Below are 9501 nucleotides of genomic sequence, written 5' to 3' on the forward strand. Positions count from 1 at the left end.
GCTCTTACTGCCATAATAAGGCTCTTAACAATAAAACAAACCTCCCTGAAAACTCAATCCATGCCAATAACATTAGTGCAATCAGCCCTGAGGGAGCAGAGCCAGGTAACTTAGGCACAGTTCATCTCATGGGGTTTCCAATATTATTCTCCAGAGAAGAGAGGAGTTTGCGGGCAAAGGGAGCTAAGTCACGTAGAAGCCTAAGCCCCATTTTCTAAAAAGATTTAGGTATTTAGGAGCCTAGATCCCATTGACCTTCACTTTTGAAAATGGACCTTGGGCTCCTCTGTCACTCACACACCATAATGTTGTTCATAAATATACATTACAGCAAGGCAGATGAAAGATTTCTGGGGCAGCTCATGCTGGTCTCAAGCCACAGGTGGAGTGTGGGGGAGGGCAGGCCTGGGGGCACAGTGAAAGGTGAGGTAGGAACCTTCAGTTTGCTTTCTGGGGGGGGCTGAATATCTGTTTAAGTATAACTGTAAGAAAAAGTTGTTCTAATGTCCAACCTGTGCTAGTCCCAACCAGGCCTCGTGGTGCTTTTGCTTTGGTTTTTATTGTTAGAAGCTTAATAGGCAAATGTTAATGGACACATTTTTAGACCAGCATGATCCTGAAAGAGGAGGCAAATGCTAGGGGTAAGGAGAGCAACTGCATTGCACCTGGAAGACTCTCTCTGCCTTGCATCCCTGGGATCAATTGCTCCAGTTCTGAGTAACCTCTTGGGCAGCTGGGATAAGGGGGATGGGAAGGACTAAGTCTCCTACTCCCCTACCCGAAGCCTGCCGAAGCTACTTGGTGTGAGGTTTGCCTCTTGTGGAAGAAGCGGGGAGATTTCCGCAGTTCCATGTGTGACATATCTCACTACTGGCAGACAGTCACCATAGGGATATAGATTTAGCTTTAAGGGATGGTGAGGCAGGATTAGCTGATATCAATTTAGTGTTAGTGTGAAGAGGAGTAAGGGTTAGAGAGAGGGGATTCAGTTTTAGAATTAGGGGTGATGGAGTTGGGTTTAGGGGATGGGGATTAAGGTTTGGGGTCATGGTTTGAAGTGGGTGACTGGGGCTCAGGCTCAGGCTAAGTGGGCATGGCTTGAAGTTAGGCATATGGGGCAGCCAGGGCATTAGGTTTACAGGGCAAAGACTTCAATTCCAGTTTAAATGACAGGGATTTAGGCTTAAGTGGATGGGGTCAGAGGTGGACAGGGTGGAGTCTCAGGGTGAGGGACTAGTCTTAGTCAAAGTTTGCGGTGGTTTTGGATTAGGGGATAATGATTTAAAGGTTTTGAGGCCTGGAAGTATGTTTTAGGTCTAGGGTCAGAGACAGATTATTATCTGGAGGTTACATTTAGGTTTAAGGGACAAGGTCAGAGGCTGAGGAGTCAGTGTGCTTAACTCCAGGAAGTGCGGAATTAACCTTATGTTTAAGGTAGAAGGAATTCTATGAAGACTTCCAAAAGCGCCCAGTGATGCTCTGTGCTTGTGTGGGGAACCCAGAAGGTTCTGTGAGGAACTAGAATCTGAGGGGGCCATTCTACAGGCCGTTAGAAGTCCAAGGGATATTCAGGCAGCTCTACTCTGATGGCAGTTTTCTGAGGGGTGGGGAACCCTTAAGGTGTTTATCCGAGGAGACAGGAGCTCTGGGAGTTATTCTGTGAGGAGCTGTTAGCTCTGTGGGACAATCTGTGAGGGATGGTTAGCCCCAGGAGACCTGTGAGAGATTGCTTGCCTTGGACAAAGTTCTTTCAGGCACAGAGAGCCCAGACTATATTCTGTGAGTCTGGGAGCCATAAGTGACATTTTGTGAAGTACAGAGGCCACCGTGGGTGTTTCTGTGAAGCATATACCTTGGGGTAGGCTTTCTGAGGCTCAGGGAACTATGGGAGATACTAGAGATGCTGTGTGAGGGGTGAAGGACCTGGGGAACATTTTGTGATGTGCTGGGAGCCCCAATTAATAATCTGCAAGGTTTAAGGAGTAGAGCTGGTCTGAAATTGAATTGGTCCTGTGGAAATTTTGTATGAAAAAAAAAATTAGTTTCCACATGCATTTTCAGTTGTTCACAGAAAAATAAAAAAAATATATATATTTGGGCCAAAACTGATGCAGAGGGGAAAATGTCTTGGGCTGTGAGGGAAAGTTAAGGGTGGTGGTGAGTGTTAGGGGGAAGAGAGGATTATAGGTAGTGAAGGAGTGTTAGTTGAATTGGGGGAAGAAGGGTTATCGGGAAGCATGGGGTGGGGGCTGGAGTTATAGATAGATTCAGAGGCAAGCAGTTACATAGGGAATGTTTGAGGTGGTGAAGCTACAGATTGTCTGTCCCTTCACCCAACTCCCTTACTCTTCAGAGTTGGCTTTTCATGGGGTGGCTCCCCTGGAGTGCCACCTTCTGTTGAAAAAGCCCTCAAATGAAAAGGGAGAGAGCAGAAGCTCAGATAGTGCCTCCTCCTTCCCCGTATTCTCCCCTCCCCCTTTCCTCTTTGAGATCTATGGGTGGAAAGTGCTCTATAAAAGAGCTAGATATTATTATTGTTAACCTGCAGGTTGGGTGGCTCTGAACAAGCGTGTCTTTAATCCAGCGAAGTCTGTGACTTCTTATAAAGTTGATAGGCATGATAGCTGCCTTTCATTCAGGCTAAATGAGGATTCAGTTAAATGCCTCTTTGTTTGGTGATAGCTGAAACAATGGACGCCACCACCTAAGGAATGGATTGCATGCAAGGCTAGGGCAGAGGCCAGACCATAGGGGCTGAGGGGCTTCTTTAGGGCAGGGATTCCCAAACTTTATTCCCTGAGGCCCCCCTGTGCAGCTGCAGTAAGCACTGCGGGCCACTATTAACATTTCTTGAGGAAAATTATTATATACATATAAACTATAACACTGCAAACAAACAATGTACATGTTTCCTTTCCCCTCCTTCCCCGGCAGAGCTGGGCAAAAAGCCCTGACCTCACCCCCCAAATCAAGCCAAAGTTTCCTGTCCCCCACTCTTTACCATAAGCAAGGTCCCTCAGCCTCTGCCCCCCAGGAGCACTGGTGGGGAGGGGGGTGGCTGAGGTCCCTTGGTGTTGCCCATCACTGGTGCAGGTGCAGCAGGTTCTGCTCAGCCCGGGTACTGCCACAGCACCAGCTCAGCCTGCACGGCCCAGTTCTCCTACAGCAGGCAGGTGAGAGCCCCCTCCAGCTGGAGAGAGACAGTGTGCAGAGAAAGGAGACAGAACCTGTTACCCCCATCAGTGCAGGGGTTTAGCCCCAGAGAACCCCAGACTGGCCCTAGGACAGAGGGATGAGGGGGTCAACACCGAGATCAATTTGGTCCAAGATGCCTCGAGGACACTGATGACAGATGGTCCATGGGAAGGTGGAGGGGGTGGGTGGGCTGTGGTGTATGAAGAGTTAAAGGTGTTTCAGAAGGGGTAGGGCAGACATGTTGTGGGGAGGTAGTTGGGGGGTGCAGGGTGGAGGAACCCCAAGTTTGGGGGAAATGGGGCAGGGGAATCCTGGGTTTGGCAGGGGAGCCCCCAGTCGGCAAAACGGCTGAGCGAGCCCAGCTGCCGGGGACAGGCAGAGGATGCTCCCACTGGCAGCTTCATACTCCACACTGGTAAGGGACAGATGGCTGGGGAGGGCACCGTGTGCAGCGTACAATGGAGGGGAAGTGGTTCCTAGCATGGACAGTGGAGACGGGAGGGGGGAAGGGACAGGTCAGTGCCATTGTGAGGGGTTCCCCTGACCCTTCATTGCAAAACAGCACATCCACACCCCACCGCCAGCAACCAATATGGAGGGGACAGTTCTGTGCATGTGGGGGAGGGTCCCTGATACTCCCCACTGCAAAATAGATCTCTCCTTTATATTCTGTTTTTATTTTCTCTCATTCGAGTCACTTTCTCTATGAGCAGATTTTGGCAGGCCACTGCATGGAAATCCCCCTGTACCCTCCGGAAAAGGGAGCTTGCAGCTTGGTGAGTGAAGGCTTCAGCTTCCACTCAGGTACTGTAGTGATTTCCCTACCGACATTTTAATGCTGTGGTTTCTGCTGAGGCCTGTAGAACTGAGAGGAGACAGGCCGTTACCCCGAGAACTTTTTTCAGGAAGGTTAAACTAAAACATTAGACCCTGGGGAGGGAGCAGGATCCTAGCAAACCCTCCCTTCTTCACAATCCTGGGGGAGAAGAGGTGGGACATTCCATTAACAGGAGAGCCTTCCTTGGGACCTCTCACTTTATCTTCTTAATAGCTTCTGATTTGTGGATCTTCAGCTCCAGCACACTGCAATCATTACTGTGACAGGGTTCCCCATTGAATCAGCGGTGCTGGGAGTCCAGTTGGCAGTCAGTTCCTACTGGCTGAACCACAGAGTGCAGCAACAACACCCCAGGGGGAGGCAGCTGTAGGCTCTGTTGTCCTGGCAGAGGGGAAAAGCAGATACAAGCTGAATCCTCATTCAGCCAAAGTTTGCCAAAAAGGTCCCGGAAAGATCGTACACACTGTTAATGGGGCATGCTGAATAATTTATTTTCAGATTTCTAACAGGAAATAATGAACTTTGTATTAATCTCAGAGGTTTTGAAAACAGTCTAATTGCCAGGTACAAGTCATTCAAAAATATAGGGCAGATGAAAAAATATAAACTGATTCTGGAAGACTTTCCTGGCAGCACTGCAGGTGGATTCAGAGCACCTTCTATATACCTCTCCCAGCCAGGGAAAGTCATGCAATTCTAAAAAATATACACCATCCTATGGCAAAAGCAAGATAAATTCTTTCCCATCTGGAATGTGAAATAGCCTCTCAGAGGAAAAATATGCTTTTAAATCAAATCAAGTTTACTTTGACTGAGTTATCACAGGCTCGGACACTAAGCTGGTAAGATGTCCCCTCAAGAAACTATAGGTTATAGAACAGAGTTACTATTGTGACGGGTTCGGTCACAGAAACCCCCTTGGGACTGCCACCTGATATGCTGAGACTACCTCTGAGCCCATTTTCCCTGTCAGCTTGGGACTTCAGTACCCTGTCTTGTTGATCCAGACATGCTAGCCTGCTACAAACACAGACCCAGGTCTGAACCACGTCCCCCACAAGCTGCAGACTTAACTGAAAACAGCTTAAGAAGTGGTCCTGTCTCTAGCACCCAGACACCAGTTCCCAATAGGATCCAAACCCTAAATAAATCCATTTTACTCTGTATAAAGCTTATGCAGGGTAAACTCATAAATTGTTCGCCCTCTATAACACTGATAGAAAGATATGCTCAGCTGTTTGCTCCCCCAGGTATTAATACTTGCTCTGGGTTAATTAATAAGCAAAACATGATTGTATTAAATATAAAAAGTAGTATTTAAGTGGTTCCAAGTAATAACAGACAGAACAAAGTGAATTACCAAGCAAAAAAACAAAACAAAAACATACAAGTGTAGGCCTGGAAACTAACTGCAGGTAAATCTCACCCTCAGAGATGTTCCAATAAGCTTCTTTCACAGACCAGACTCCTTCCCAGTCTGGGTCCAGCAATCACTCACACCCCCATAGTTACTGTTCTTTGTTCCAGTTTCTTTCAGGCATCTGTTTGGGGTGGGGAGGCTATCTTCTGAGCCAGCTGAAGACAAAATGGAGGGGTTTCTAGGGCCTTTTATATTCTCTCTCTTGTGGGCGGAAACCCCTTTGTTCTCCTGTGCAATATCACAGCCACAAGATGGAGTCTGTAGCCACCTGGGCAAATCACATGTCTGTGAATGATTTAGCTTTTTGCAGGCCGACGCCATTGTTTACATGTTAGTTTGAATGTTCCCAGGAAAGCTCAGATGTGGATTGGTGTCTCCCAAAGTCCATTGTTAGTTAAGTACTCCCAATTACTTGAATAACCCCTTCACACTATGTTGACCAAATCTGCCTTATGTGCTTCCTACATATCTAGCTGTAACAATGCTGGATTTGATGGGACCCAACTGAGAGTACCAATTCAGGATAAATTGCTTAAAACAGGGCAGTTACAGCCCAAGGCTGGGGTTCCTTTGTACACCAAGGCATACCAAACCAGCCAAACAGAAAATACTTTGGTTTTACCCCACTGGCTAACCATAAGTCACACAAGCAATTCCCTTAGACACTCCAGCTTCCCAGTATCACCACCAGTGCCACTCGTTATGGGAACGAATGGTTATGAAAACCCATACCCCAGTAAAAGAAAAAAGGTTCTCCCAATCCCAAAAGACCAAACCCCAGACCCAGGTCAATATACAAATCAGATCTCACCCACAAATCACGCTGTTGCCAATCCTTTAGAATCTAAAATCTAAAGTTTTATTCATAAAAGGAAAAGGATATAGATGAGAGCTAGAATTGGTTAAATGGAATCGATTACATTCAGTAATGGCAAAGTTCTTGGTTCAGGCTTGTAGCAGTGATGGAATAAACTGCAGGTTCAAATCAAGGCTCTGGAGTACATCCACAGCTGGGATGGGTCATTCAGTCCTTTGTTCAGAGCTTCAGTTTGCAGCAAGGTTCCTCCAGAGGCAAGAATCAGGATTGAAGACCAGATGGAGGTGATGCATCAGCCTTTTATAGTCTCTTGCCATGTGGGCTCTGCTTTCTTTGTCCCAAAGACACCTATCCAGCACATGGCATAGAAAAACCTTCTGTCCACAGGCATGTCCCTGCATACCTTGCTGAGTCACAGGGTGTATCTGCCTTCTCTCAATGGGTCAATTGTATAGCTGATGGTCCTTAATGGGCCATCAAGCAGGCTAGGCAGAGCTGACACCAACTTGTCTGGGGTGTCACCCAGAAGCATAGCACAAGTTTGAAATACAGACAGTATAGAGCCAATACTTATAACTTTAAATACAAAAATGATACATGCATACAGATAGCATAATCATAACCAGCAAACCATAACCTTGTCTTAGACACCTTATTTGACCCCCTTTATTCAAGATTTGGTGCCACTACAGGACCTTGATTTCAACAATGATCTATACGGTCACAGGTTATGCCAGTAACGTCACACTAGCATAAAACATATTCCAGTTATGTCATATTTACACTCATAAGCATATTTCTATAAAGCCTTATGGGGTGTAACATCACAACTATTCATTCCTCATAGATGTTATTTTAATAGTTTACCCACTCATCTTCTAGGCGGGAATTCTGAATCTGATATCAGGGATGTGAAATGCCATGAGGGTCCAGTTAAGCATAGTGACAAGGTGTTTGAGATGGAATGGGAAAGTAACACCTACTTGCTTTGGGCTGGTGATTTCTGGTAAACTCTCCCCCACCCCCACTTCCCAAAACAAACAAACACCAAAAACCACCCAGACCTCAACATCTATCTCAGCAGCACAGGTTCAAGATAGATCAATGACACCTGTGGGGATTTTCGGGTGCTATAAGCTTATTGGCAGAGCACTAGCTCCATGAGAAGAAATTATGGTAACTCTAATCATTATAATTTAGAAGAAGGGGAAGCAAGATACTCCTGAACCTCAAGCACTTCTCTGTTCAGAGATAGGTACATTTTTTGCCAGACATCTTGGTAATTTTTTACTTTTTTAGAATGCAGAAATTCTCCTTGAAAAAAAAATGTGGTAAAACTATCACACAAAACAGCCTGGATGAACTGGAGTATATATCTCTTTACAAGCATTTATTAAAATCTGAGATCAGACCCATTCCAACAGGAGATGATTCTATGGTCAGTACACATCAGTGACTATAGATGTAAGCCAATGGGGTGAGTGAGCTTTCTGTGACCATCTATTGATGAATGAGAGGAAAAGACCTGAGGAGCAGATCTTATTTGCATAAGTGACTCCCCCTGTATCAGAGTGATCATTTTTGGCTGTTTTGGGTTAAAATTCACTTAAGTCTTAGATGTAGGGGTAATTAAATGTTATTCCTTGTATTGTATGAATAAAGGGCAGTAGAACTGAACTTCATATGCCCTGATTAAGGGGGATCACCATAACCTATAGCTCATTCTTGAACATCTGGGTAGTGAGCCAAAAAGGAAGGGGAAGAGGAAGTTTCTCTTTTTCTGGGTGGGTGGGTGGCTTTGGTTTAAGGGTCCTAGATGTCATTTGAACATTCTTCTCCTTGCTGGGATTGCAGAGTTTAAAGACACAGTTGAATAGACTCAATTGAAAATCTTCCTCTCTTCCCAGTGATAGCGGCAAACCAGGAAAATGAGATGCCAAAGAGGTAGTAACCCCACTGCTATCAGTGGTAAAGCAGTGGCAAGAGGTAGAATAATGAGAGGCAACAGACTGAAGCAGTGAGACAAGAGACAGGCATTTCGTCACAGGAGCCAGGCAGCAAACCTTGCCCCCCTTCTCCCAGGCGGTGGAGGCGAACCCATCTGAATGCATGTCTGGCCTCTGGGACTTTGCTAACCTCTGACAATAAACTTATGCCAACAAACTGTGAGTGGGGTGCAGTGAAGGAAGGGAGAAGTGGTGTGTTAAAGGGGCATTTGTCCATTGGACTTCTCCACCGAAAGGTGGGGAAACTCAGGCAAAAGACTACTGCCCAAGATGCTTCTGGGTGAGTGTTTTACTTATTCTTTGCATGCTTTTGAGTCATTGTTACTGTATTTTCCTGAATTAATATGGTATTTATTCTTCTCTTAATAAGTTTTTCCTGTGTTATACATGGACTCAGTGCTTGTGAATGGAGAAACATGGCTTATGTGATACAGGAGGGCCAGGGAGCAGTGGGAGAGTGGTCCTATTGGGTACTGGGAACTGCCACTGCTAAAGGACCCTCCCCCAGCCTTAGGGGAGGATGGACAAGATCCAGGAACTCAAATAATTACGGGGGACAACCAAAAATGTAACAGTGGCAGGTGCGAAGGTCAAAGGGTCAAACAAAGGGAACCTGAAGGGAACACCGAGCAGAGAACCCTGGATAGTGCCCACTGCTCCTCGAAGGTGTAAAGGGAGGCCACGGATGCCACCCAGAGAAACTCTGCCAGGATATGTGAGTGAAGGCAGAATCGGAAATAGGCCCAACAGTCCCAGGAAACCCCCTCAGCCAACATCCTCTCCCTGGTCTTATAGATGGCTACTTTGGCCAGTGCTAGGAGGAGGTTGACAAGGAGGTCTTGTGTCTTTGTGGGGCCATGGATAGGGTGTGAGTATATGAAAAGGTGAGGGGAAAAGTGCAGCCAGAAACGTAAACGGATGTTCAGGAGGAGCCGGAACAGGGGCTGTAACCTAGGGCATTCCAGATAAGCGTGCGCCAGGGTCTCCCTCATGCCGCAAAAGGGGCAGGCATCAGGGACAGGGGTGAACTGCGCCAAGTACACACCCATGCTCACGGCTATGTGAAGGAGCTGCCAACTGATATCCCCACTGGAACGTGGGACTAAGGTGGAATGCAGGCTGGCCCACCAGGGTTCCCCACCCTGTGACGTTAGGTCCCACCATCTGGTTGAGAGCCCCTGCCCTCGGTAAAGCCATGGGTACTTTCAAACTCTTGTAAAAGAGC

Source organism: Emys orbicularis, chromosome 18 (genome assembly GCF_028017835.1).
Source record: "Emys orbicularis isolate rEmyOrb1 chromosome 18, rEmyOrb1.hap1, whole genome shotgun sequence".
NCBI classification, from domain to species: Eukaryota; Metazoa; Chordata; order Testudines; family Emydidae; genus Emys; species Emys orbicularis.